The sequence below is a fragment of the Bombina bombina genome, chromosome 5 (assembly GCF_027579735.1).
Source record: "Bombina bombina isolate aBomBom1 chromosome 5, aBomBom1.pri, whole genome shotgun sequence".
Taxonomy (NCBI): Eukaryota; Metazoa; Chordata; class Amphibia; order Anura; family Bombinatoridae; genus Bombina; species Bombina bombina.
Genome location: NC_069503.1, coordinates 750,574,819 through 750,588,976, shown reverse-complemented (window position 1 = coordinate 750,588,976; position 14,158 = coordinate 750,574,819).

Here is a 14,158-nt window from a genome sequence, read left to right as displayed (position 1 = left end):
TGACTATTTTGAATGAAACGCTTGATTGTTCGATGATCACGCTTCAGAAGCTTTGCAATTTTAAGAGTGCTGCATCCCTCTGCAAGATATCTCACTATTTTTGACCCATTTTGCCAAAGGAAAGGAAGTTGCCTAATAATTATGCACACCTGATATAGGGTGTTGATGTCATTAGACCACACCCCTTCTCATTACAGAGATGCACATCACCTAATATGCTTAATTGGTAGTAGGCTTTCGAGCCTATACAGCTTGGAGTAAGACAACATGCATAAAGAGGATGATGTGGTCAAAATACTCATTTGCCTAATAATTCTGCACTCCCTGTAGTTATTATATTATATATATTAACTATATTAACCCTAATTATATTAGGGTTAATATAGTTAATATCGTTATTATATTATATATATATTTATATATATTAAGTATAATAACCCTATCTAACTCTAACATCCTAACTAAACTCTTATTAAAATAAATCTAATATTAATATTATTAATTAAAATATTCCTATTTAAATCTAAATACTTACCTATAAAATAAACCCTAAGATAGCTACAATATAATTAATAATTATATTGTAGCTATGTTAGGGTTTATATTTATTTTACAGGTAAATTGTTAATTATTTTAACTAGGTATAATAGCTATTAAAGGGACACTGAAACCAAATTTTTTCTTTTGTAATTCAGAAAAAGCATGCAATTTTAAGCAACTTTCTAATTTACTCCTATTATCAATTTTTCTTCATTCTCTTGCTATCATTATTTGAAAAAGAAGGCATCTAAGCTTTTTTTTTGGTTTCAGTACTCTGGACAGCACTTTTTTATTGGTGGATGAATTTATCCACCAATCAGCGAGGACAACCCAGGTTGTTCACCAAAAATGGGCCGGCATCTAAACTTACATTATTGCATTTCAAGTAAAGATACCAAGAGAATGAAGAAAATTTGATAATAGGAGTAAATTAGAAAGTTGCTTAAAATTTCATGCTCAATCTGAATCACAAAAGAAAAATGTTGGGTACAGTGTCCCTTTAAATAGTTATGAACTATTTAATAGCTACCTAGTTAAAATAATTACCCAATTACCTGTAAAATAAATCCTAACCTAAGTTACAAATACACCTACACTATCAATAAATTAAATAAACTACAAATATCTATCTAAAAATACAATTAAATAAACTAAACTAAAATAAAAAAAATAAAAAAAAAGATTACAAGATTTTTAAGCTAATTACACCTATTCTAAGCCCCCTAATAAAATAATAAAGCCCCCCAAAATAAAAAAAATTCCCTACCCTATTCTAAATTAAAAAAAGTTCAAAGCTCTTTTACCTTACCAGCCCTTAAAAGGGCCATTAGCGGGGCATGCCCCAAAGAAAACTGCTGTTTGCCTGAAAAAAAAACACAATACCACCCCCCAACATTACAACCCACCACCCACATACCCCTAATCTAATCCAAACCCCCCTTAAATAAACCTAACACTACCCCCCTGAAGATCTCCCTACCTTATCTTCACCACGCCGGGCCGAACTCCTCATCCGATCCAGGCGATGTCTATCCAAGCGGCAAAGAAGAGGTCTTCATCCCGGCGATGTCTTTATCCAAGCGGCAGCAAAGTCTTCTTCCATCGGGCAGCATCTTCCATCAAGTGGCATCTTCAATCTTCATTCTTCGCTCCACAGACGCGGAGCATCCATCCCGGCCGACGACTGAACGACGAATGAGGTACCTTTAAATGACGTCATCCAAGATGGCGTCCGTCGAATTCCGATTGGCTGATAGGATTCTATCAGCCAATCAGAATTAAGGTAGAAAAATCTGATTGGCTGATTGAATCAGCCAATCAGATTCAAGTTCAATCCGATTGGCTGAACCAATCAGCCAATCAGATTGAGCTCGCATTTTATTGGCTGATCGGAACAGCCAATAGAACGCGAGCTCAATCTGATTGGCTGATTCAATCAGCCAATCAGATTTTTCTACCTTAATTCCGATTGGCTGATAGAATCCTATCAGCCAATCGGAATTCGACGGACGCCATCTTGGATGACGTCATTTAAAGGTACCTCATTCGTCGTTCAGTCGTCGGCCGGGATGGTTGCTCCGCGTCTGTGGAGTGAAGAATGAAGATTGAAGATGCCGCTTGATGGAAGATGCTGCCCGATGGAAGAAGACTTTGCTGCGGCTTGGATAAAGACATCGCTGGGATGAAGACCTCTTCTTTGCTGTTTGGATAGACATCGCCCAGATCGAATGAGGAGTTCGGCCCGGCGTGGTGAAGATAAGGTAGGGAGATCTTCAGGGGGGTAGTGTTAGGTTTATTTAAGGGGGGTTTGGGTTAGATTAGGGGTATGTGGGTGGTGGGTTGTAATGTTGGGGGTGGTATTGTGTTTTTTTTTCAGGCAAAAGAGCAGTTTTCTTTGGGGCATGCCCCGCTAATGGCCCTTTTAAGGGCTGGTAAGGTAAAAGAGCTTTGAACTTTTTTTAATTTAGAATAGGGTAGGGATTTTTTTTATTTTGGGGGGCTTTATTATTTTATTAGGGGGCTTAGAATAGGTGTAATTAGCTTAAAAATCTTGTAATCTTTTTTTTATTTTTTGTAATTTAGTCTTTGTTCTTTTTTGTAATTTAGTTTAGTTTATTTAATTGTATTTTTAGATAGATATTTGTAGTTTATTTAATTTATTGATAGTGTAGGTGTATTTGTAACTTAGGTTAGGATTTATTTTACAGGTAATTGGGTAATTATTTTAACTAGGTAGCTATTAAATAGTTCATAACTATTTAATAGCTATTATACCTAGTTAAAATAATTAACAATTTACCTGTAAAATAAGTATAAACCCTAACATAGCTACAATGTAATTATTAATTATATTGTAGCTATCTTAGAGTTTATTTTATAGGTAAGTATTTAGATTTAAATAGGAATATTTTAGTTTATAATATGAATTAGATTTATTTAATAAGAATTTAGTTAGGGGTGTTAGGGTTAGATAGAGTTAATATAGTTTATATAAATACTATAGTAACTATATTAACCCTAATATAATTAGGGTTAATATAGTTAATATATATAATGTAATAACTATATTAACTATAATATACTTAGGGTTAATATAGATAATATAGCTGGCGGCGGGGTAGGTAGATTAAATTAGGGGTTAATAATTTTAATATAGATGGCGGCGGTGTAAAGGGCTTACATTAGGGGTTAATACTATTAATATAGGTGGCGGCGGTGTAGGGAGGGCAGGTTATAGGGCAAAAGAGCTGTTTACTTTGGGGCAAAGCCCCGCAAAAGGCCCTTTTAAGGGCTGTTAATAGAGATAATTATTTTAGGGGGATTAGATTAGGGGTTAATAATATTAATATAGCTGGCGGCGGTATAGGGGGATTAGATTAGGGGTTAATATTTTTTATATAGGTGGAGGCGGTGTAAGGGGTCAGATTAGGGGATAGATAAGGTAGATGGCGGCGGTATAAGGGGTTCACATTAGGGGATAGATCAGTTAGATGGTGGCGGTTTCAGGGGCTCACAGTAGGGGGTTAGTTTATGTAGATGACGGTGGGGTCCGTGAGCGGCGGTTTAGGGGTTAAATACTTTATTAGGGATTGCGGCGGGGGATCGCGGTTGACAGGGAGATAGACATTGCGCATGCGTTAGGTGTTAGGTTTTATTTAGCAGATTGCGGTTGACAGGGAGATAGACATTGCGCATGCGTTAGGTGTTAGGTTTTATTTAGCAGATCACGGTTGACAGTTAGATAGACATTGCGAAAGGCTTGTTACGGCTGCTTTTTGTGGCGAGGTGAAAATTGAGTAAGATTTCTCCATTTTCGCCACGTAAGTCCTTACGCTGTATATTGGATACCAAACTGCGCTGGTTTGGTATACCTGCCTATGGCCCAAAAAACTACGGGCGACGGCAGAAATATACGCGCGTAACTTCTAGGTTACGCCGTATATGTGATACCAAACCAGCGCAAATATTGGCCTCGCCGACTTTTGCGGGCGACGATTTTTATCGGATCTACCCCGAGATGTGAATCATAAGATTTAGTCAAGAATTGACTTCTGCCAAGAGAGAATCTGAGACAACTTCATCATGATTATAGAACTGTGAGTTCCCCCTTGATGGTTAAAGGTATTTACTGCTGTGACATTGTCTGTCTGGAAATGGAGATAAGACTACCTTATTAACAAAGCTCAAGTTTTAAGGGTCTTAAGAATTGCACAGACTTCTATAATATTGATTGGCAACCTCGTCTTTGAGGATCCCAAACCCTGTGCTGTCAGAGACCCCCAAACAGCTCTCCAACCGGACAATTTGTATCTGTGGCAATCACAGATCGGGTAGGACTAGCAAGAAGCCTCCTGAATAATAAATTAATGATTCAGCCACCAAGTCAGAGACTGGTTTGTATTGGAATCTAAAATATCTTTTGAGATAGCTGGGTATAACATTTGCATCATTGACACAGCATATAAAGATGAAGAGGTCTCATGTAATATTGAGCAAATGAAAATTATGAGACCTAGTACTTCTATTCACATAGCCACTGAAGGGAGTGAAAGAGATTGAAGGTTCATATAGGTTAATACAAGTGTTACACGTCTCTACTCTGTCAGAGAAAATATTATGGACACTGAATTTGTTTGAAGAAACAACAATAGTTGTTTTGTGTGAAATTCTGTTAAAGGAAAGGACTGAGCTAGTACCAAGATATAGTTCAGGTAATGAATTTGTGTGGTGAAAGAACTGCCTCTGGTACCATTTTCAGGTACTGACCAGGCCTGGCTCCGGCATAACGTCCACGATTAGATGGGATCGGCTCTATTCAGGGCAGTGTGACGGTAGGCTGGAGTTGTAGCTAGACCACAGTTGAAGAGCAACAAACTGATAAAGTTTTTTTTTTATAAAAGAAAACCTCAGGAACTGATATTTTGAGTAAATTGGCTTAAGAAGGTAAGCATCCTCTAATATGGACATAAAATGGCCTTGCTTAAGGTAGAATAGTTCTGAATGTTTCATTCTGAAAGATGGAATCTTACAAACTGTTTAGAGTTCAAGATCCAAAATTAGTCTGAATGTGTCTTCCCTTATTTGGAACAATGAAGAGATTTGATTGAAATCCCACGCCCTGTTCTTGTATTGAACTGGAATAATTATTCCCATATTTCAGCAGAGGCCAAGATTGAAGGGTCCTAAATTTGAGACAGTTTGAAGTTTGAACTCTTTTAAAGGCCTTGTTCTTAAACTAATGCAATATTCTTAAGAATAATGTTCTGAGCCCTGAGGTCTGGGACTTACTGAACCCAAGCCTCATGATTAAAAGCTGTCCCCTAGCAGGATTATTAAAACTGGGGCCCCACTTATAATACATTTCACTGATTACTCTGAGAGTAGGCGTGGTGCTGAAACACGAGGTATTGGAGCATATGTGCATATCCTACTGAAATAGTAGTTTTAGAGGTGGGAACTAACCTGATTTTCCTGTTTGGACTTGTTCCAATGAGCATTAGGTCCCAGAGTAAGCCTTAGGAACCTTGCTTTGAACAGAGCAGTCAGTTGTCAGTTCTTTATATCTGAAAAAAGAAAATAATTAGTTTTTAAATTTTTGTAGATCTCCTGTCTTGAGGGAAAAAAAAGCTCCTTTATCTTCAGTAATAATAGAGATCCCTTTCTTTGAAAGGTAAGAGACAATAATCTAGATTCTATTCACCATATTATGAATTCCAGAATGTAAGCCACAGGGCCCTCCCGGTAAGAAAAGCTACAGACATGCTCTTGACATAGATTTTTATAATATCAAGTACAGCATCACAAATAAAAGAATTTGTATTTTGAGGCAAACTTAATAGTTATAACTAACAGTAATATCAGAAAAAACTGTTTGGAAAAACTGGACAACTGGAAATTAGAAGTAGTAGCTAAATCAGAAATAGCTGGTCTGGGAATTTAACCAGTACGTAAAACAAAATGGGACTGTTTTTCAATGTTTGGACTAGGCCCCTTAGTTCCAGGGAAAGGTCCTCTTAATACTACAGGATACAAAAACATTTTGGACAACTGGCCAACTTTGTTCCCCCCCCCCCTTGTTTCTATTCCAGCATGACTGTGCCCTTGTGCATAAAGCAAGGTCCATGAAGACGTGGTTTAATGAGTTTGGTGTGGAGGAACTTGAATGGCCTGCACAGAGCCCTCAACTCAACCCCACTGAAATTATTTGTACCGCTGACTGTTAGCCAAACCTTATCATCAAACATCAGTGTCTGACCTCACAAAATTTATTTTGGATGAATGGGCACCAAGTCTAAAAGACACACTTCAAAATGTTGTGAAAAGCCTTCTAAGAAGCGTTGCAGCTGTCATAGCTGTAAAAAGGAGTCCTTTCTATATTAATGCCCATGTTTTTGTAATGGGATGTCAAACAAGATCATATAGCTTGAGTATTGACTCTCCTGGACTTAGTGACTCCCACCTTTCCATCAGCACAATAGCAGTTTCTCCTTTGATGGTGTCCTCACTTCCACTTTTAAAAAGATTTACTCTCTACAAAATGTATGCAGCACAGACTTCAATGCAGCATCACTTTGCAAGCTATGCAAAGAAAATTACAGAGAAAATGGGTAGAAGTAGTGGTTTATCCCTGTACCTTTGGCAGTAAAAGCCATTTGGCCATCATGGAAAATCTGCAGGCATAAAGGAAAATTAAACAGGTTTAGGCTGCATGTACGCATGGGTGGGAAGAACGAAGGCAGCGGTGAAGAAATTGCAAAGTACCACTACGTATAGAAAATGACTAATAATCCTGGTACAAAGGGTTTAAATGTTTATTTGATGTGCATCATTGACAGATAACGGATGTTGTTTTATACACACTTGAAACACACATCTGCACCTAAATACACACACTCATCCACACAAACATTAACGTAATGACATGGAGTGACCCTCAGCTTTAAAGCTTAGACAGCAGATAGACAGCAAGCTCAACAGAATGATGGAGAAGTATGATAATGAATGAAATATCTTTCACTATTTCTTTATAACTTATCTGTGTTTGAAAGACTTATTTATTCTAAAGAGAAAAGATAAATGGCTTATGGAGCATTATATTTCATAGTTTAAATTCACATTGACCTTTTTAGATTCATTTTTATCTGCACAAGTTATTGATTGAAGTGTTTCAGTTTAGCTTTGTGTAATACTAATCTGTTGGTGCAGTACAAATACTATGATAACCAAAAATGTATTTATTGATTTAAACTATTTCATTTTAAATTGTATCATACTAAGCACAAACAGTACAACAATTAGTATGATGGTATATTTGTCTATGTATTATTTTATACAGATTAATCTAATTTTCCATCATGCTTTGAATGGATTAACAAGCACCAAAGTTCAACAATGACAGCTAAACATTATTATTGCCGGTTTCATGAAATTCAGTGTTGAATAGTTATCATTAGTAATAGTTATGGAATGGAAGAAATCAGCACTTGGATGGATGATAATAGAAAAACAAAATGATAATAAGAGTTATTTTTGAAAGAGCAAAAAGTTAGGTCTAACATTAACGTAAACATGCACCATAAGCTCGCTTCTTAGTGCCAGGGGCTTAAAATAACAGCATTAAAGAGCATGCAGGGCCAAGAAAACAAATTGTACCCACTTTAACATGTTAAGTGACACAGTGTTTATTACAGAGAAGCTATGGCACAGTCAGACAATTTATAAAGTGCACTTTTAGATCTATTGCACTCGGTGTGATAGCAAATCTTCACCTTCAGCTAAATAGCACATTTAACTTCAAATACAATGAAGACAAAGTGCTTTTATTCAAGCAAACCATATCATTTTGAAAATTAAAAAAAAAGCAAAACAAAAAACACCTGTTAAATGTCATGCTAATTTTCAGTAATTGCTCTAATAAAGTCAACTCTATAAAAAGCAAATCAAAGCATTGGAGTTTTGTTATTAATATCACTTATTGGATCTTGAAAACACATTAACACTAATGAGAAACATTCATTTGTCACTATAAGATACTGGATTGTAAACACATTTAAACCCTTAAGCCTTTAGATAACAACCCAGACTGGAAAAGATGGAAAACCAGACATGTGAAGTGTAACAATTGTATCCTTGGTTTGTATACTCTGACTGTAAACTGATTTTAGCCTCATGAACAATCCTTTATCTGATATAGTAATGTATTTTATTCTTGGTGGTGTTTACGTTATATGCCTATGTCATGAAGAATCTACTTTGACGACTATAACAAGTCTTGTGATTTGTTGATAGAAAAGAACCCTTTAAACTCCCTTATTAAAATAGTGAATACTGAATAAAGGAATTTTATATTGACATGAATAGAATTACTTCTAGTCATATTTTCAGTTAAATTAAAGTGAATGTAAAGTCACCCTTTCTTCTAAACACCAGTGATAAATATGTCAATAAAAAACTAGAGTTTAATTGATGATATTTTTGATTGTTCATTCGTTACCTTTATTTTGCGATTATTACCCTTGTTTGAGCTGAATTCAACCTCCTCCCAGCATTAGCGTTACTTCGCTGAATTTTTAGATTGACGTGTTGATACCCAATAATCTCTCTAACCACAGGGGGACCCACCCCATCTCAATGACGTAATCGGTCTTCAATGCGCATGCGTCGTTTGCGGTGTAGAGCTAATGTTATCTAAGCTTGTGCACATTTCGCGCATGCGCATTATTCCTAAACACGGCGTCACAATACAATGTTATACGGAGTCCTTTTATTTCCTTTATAATTTGGCGATTGGATTAGTGGATCTGAAAGGGCTCCGTATATCGGTACATTGTTTGATTTTACTTTTCTATCTGAAACCAATTTGATGATGCAGAAAAAGCAATATATTTTTTCTATTACTTTCAATACTATGTCCTATATCGCTAAGTAGTTTATATACTTTTCAAAAATATTATGCGCTATATTTACTATTAGATTGTGTTGAAGCCATTAGACTTTTGATTGTTGAAGGCAAAAAATATAATATATATTTGTGTTAGTTCATTTTCCAAAACAATATTACATTATTCAATACTACTATCTATATATACATTATTCTTTGATATTTTTTGGTTATGATATCACAAAATCATTTTATTGATGTCCCATATAGTGAATGCAAATGTTGCAATGAAATGTGTTAATTTTTTTTTTTCCATTATATAGTATTATATTTACAACAGCGCTCTAATTAATCTATTCCAAAATTATATATTTTTTGTAACATATATACATTTCTATCTATAGCAAAATATATATATATATATACATATATATATATATATATATATATATATATATATATATATATATATATATTTATATAGATATATGTATGTAAAAATATCGATATAAATGTATATATATATATATATATATATATATATATCAATATCTAAATATATGTAATGATTTTTAAACACATCTACATATGTACATATATCCCTATGTATAACTATATATGTATATAGCAATATATATATATGTCTGTATTTATCGAAGTATATCTCTATAGAATTACATATATGAATGTATGTGCATATATATTGATATCTTTTAATACATGCATATATATATATATGGCTATATGTATATATATACAGGTGGCCCTCGTTTTACAACGGTTCTATTTACACCGTTTCAGAATAACAACATTTTTTCCAGTCATGTGAATGCTATTGAAAAGCATTGAGAAGTAGTGCATTTATTAAAATAGCCAGTAGGTTGAGATGTCCGCTTCTGTTGCAGCAAAGCCAAGCAAGCTGATATTAATCAATTTAACCAGACCTGAGCTATCTAGCAGATTTCAAAGGAACAAGATCTTCCTGTCTATAAATCAGTCCATATTGGAATGTATAGAAAGAACTGTTTACAGAAAAATGCAAGTGAAGTCTGTGTTGTGTGATTATTTTATTAGGTTTATAATGCTGTTTAGCATTTAAAGTCTTCATTTCAAAGCTTTAAAAATAATGTTTTATGTGTTACTTATGACAATTTTGAGAGGGGCCTGGAACCTATCTCCCTCACTTCCCATAGACTTACATTATAAACTGGGTTTCAATTTACAACGGTTTTCGATTTACAACCATTCCTTCTTGAACCTAACCCCGGCGTAAACTGAGGGCTACCTGTGTATATATATATATATATATATATATATATATATATATATATATATATATATATATATATATATATATATATATATATACCAATTCAGTAGAATCTATAAATCTTGCGAATTTAAATTTATTTATATATATATATATATATATATATATATATATATATATATATATATATATATATATATATATATATCTTGATAGATGTATAAATGTAGATATATTGATATATGTATATATATAAACATTTATGTATAATTAGACATGTATATAAATATATGTATATATATATATGTTTACATGTATTTAATACTCAAAATACATATAGGTATATCTCTCTATATATATATATAAATATATTTATTATTAAATATATAATAATAATTCTATATAGATATATAGATCTCTATATATAAATATATATATATTGGTGTAATTATCAATGTTTGTATATATATATATATATATTTATATATTCTGATTGATGCATAGATGTAAATATAAGTCTATGTAAATGTATAGATGCCTCTATATATATTTACATACATATATTTATACATACATATATATATATATATATATATATATATATATATATATATATATATATGTGTGTGTGTGTGTACATATACAGCTATCGCTCAGTTCATGCCGTGGTTAGTTTCCATAAGGAATGGTTGGTAACCTAAAACGTTTGAAATTTAAAGCCATTTTATAATGTAAGTCTATGGAAGGTGAGGGATATAGGTTACAGGACAATTTTAAAATTGTCATAACACCACCTAATACATTAATTTTAAAGCTTTGAAATGAAGATTTTAAATGCTAAACAGCATTATAAACATAATAACATAATCACATAACACTGAATATATAATAAAACAAAGTAAAATAATGATAAAAATTAGCTAGGCAGCATTATAAACCGAATAAAATAAGCATAAAACACAGACTTCAATAGCATTTCTCTGATAACCGTTCTTTCTATGCATTCCAATCTGTTTGGATTTATTGACAGTAAGATTTTGTTTCTTTGAAGTCTGCTAGATAGCTCTGCTCTTGGCAAACTGATTAATTTGATCTTGCTGTGCTTTTCTGCAACACAAGTGTGCAGCTCTGAGTACAGGCTATAGTAATAAATGCCATTTTTTTTTAAATGCTTTTAAATTGAAGTCACATTATTTGAAAAACAGTTTAATATTCTGTAAATGGCGTAAATTGAAGCGTTTTAAAACCAGTGTCCTATGTATACTAAACTCTCTCTATATAAATATATATTTAAATGTCGATATGTTTAGATGTATATATATCTTCAATAAGATCTACATACATATGTACATATATATTTATATATATAAATATATATTGATGTACATATTTATTAGAGCATTTATGTCTGTATTAATAATTATTTTTAATTTTAAAAATATATATGTAGCTATGTACATATATATATATTTGCATGTATATATATATATATATGTATATATAGAACTATGTATTGAATTATATCTAATTATATATATATATATATATATATATATATATATATGTATATATGTACATATATATAAAGGTTTATTTACATATGTATATATATATATATATATTTTTAACTTTATATATATATATTTGTCATTATGTATCTATATATATAATTATTAATTATTATATATTATATATATAATAATATATATATATTAATTATAATTATTATGTCAAATGTACATCTGCATAAAACCATGATTAAAAAAATCTAATAAACAACTTCAATTTCATTGTTGTTAGTTAATTATTTCAGAAAATGGCAACCGCAGGACCGAGCACGAGCAGAAGAACTTTGCTTGAAATGAGTGAGGAGGAGGTTCAAGAACTGGTAATTAAAATTCTTAATATATAAAATATATATATATATATATATCTATATATATATAACACATATTAATAAACTCTATGTATATTTTATTTAGCATTTATTTATAAGTTTACATTTTTATTAATATTCTATATTCTTAATAAATTTATTTTAATTCATGTGACTTTTAAAAAAGATTGACAATCAGTGCATTCTTTAAACTAAATATAAAGTTTATCAGTACGCTTGTCTTTCTTCCAAATATAATCTAACTATTAATTATAAACAGACATCAGCTAGTGTTCATATTTCAAAGCAACAAGATTGTCATTTATTTACATCAGTACACATTTGAAAGCACATGATCCATAATAAATCTATTGAAGCCTATCGTTAAATAAAAAAATATTTTGGTGACAGATTATTTTCAACTCTTTTCTTGAAAATTCAAAAAAAAATTTTTGTTTCTTTTAATAATTGTACATCATTTATAATGAGGTTTAGAATATAAATAATTATTTAATAAGTTTTATAAATCTTTTTTTTTTATTTAAAAAAGAAAAATTTTATATTAGAGATGACTTGAATCCAATTTTTTGGTTATTTTTTTTTTATTATTTTAAAGATGAGAAATTTTATACAAGAAAGAAATGCTGAAAATAGTCAAATCGATGTTTCTCAAGCGGACGTATTCGATCCAATTATTGAGACAGTATCAAGAGACACTGATACAGAATCAAATTCAGATTCATCCAGCAATGAAGACAACGAGCGATTGGATAATTTGTCTTGGTGTCGATGTGGCAATTGTAAACTGATGCCAACTGTTATCGAATCATTTTGTTGCAGAGAAAATGACGATATTGATTATCACATACCTGATGGAAAAAGTTGCATTTGTGAACATCCATTTCACATCCAGGAGACTAGCCAACAATTTCTTGATAGGGTGAACAGCATAACATATAGTTATGTTCCAATGAGACCCAATAAGCAAAACATCTTGACACAAAGGTAATTTTTTTTTTAATTTTATTTTTTTATTTAATACGTAACCAAAGTTTATTTTTTATTATTAAATATTCCTTTTATTTAGTTAGCTATCTATATAGACAAATTGATTTATCTAAATCTACATTCAATTATATTAATATGTATATGTATATAAATATTTAGTGATATATATATATATATATATATATATAAAACGTATTTTGAAAATTAAACACATATATATATTTATATATATATTTATGTTTATATCTATACATATATTAATAGATATATTTAGATATAGAACTAAAAGTAGTTTATATAGTGAGTTAGAAATAATGATATAGATATATAATGAATGCCTAAAGTATATCATATAATTTTATTATTATTTTCTTATATAACAGAGGTTATCGCAAGCTAGCGTATAGAGGATTTTCAACATGGATGTATGGAGATTTGGGACCCAAAAATAGAAGACCCATACCTTCCTGTGTGGTTAATAGCATTCGCAGTTGTTTCCCGGCACCAGACAATATATATGTCGGTTTTCATTACCCGGAGGATGATGGTACAGCATTTTCAATGATTCTGGATTAGTCCTTTCTATTATTAGTATTGGTAAACTTTCAATTTGTGAGTTGAATTTAATTGTAGATTTGAAAGTACTCCAAAATAAACCAACCATTCTTTTTTTTATTAATGTTTAACATTTATACAGTTAAATTTTTTAAATAAAAAATATATTGTAAAATTTGTATTGGATTTTTTTTTAATTTTATTTAATATTAATTAAATATTAATTATTAAACGGACATTCAACAGCAGAAGTTATGATAATTAAATATATATATAATACCTTTATTACCCACACTACAGTATTGCAAAACAAACACTGTTATAATAATAGACTGTGTACTTCTAGGACTAACATATATATAAGCATCTTCTGTCCACCTACAATCACCTGGCTTTTAGTTCTTATCTACTGACTAGCATTTTATCCAATTAGTGCAGTGTCTGCCACTAGCCACGGTCGTGATAACAATGCTATCTATATGGCCTACAGGAGCTAACTCTCTATGACTTTTTTAGAAAAGTAAATCAA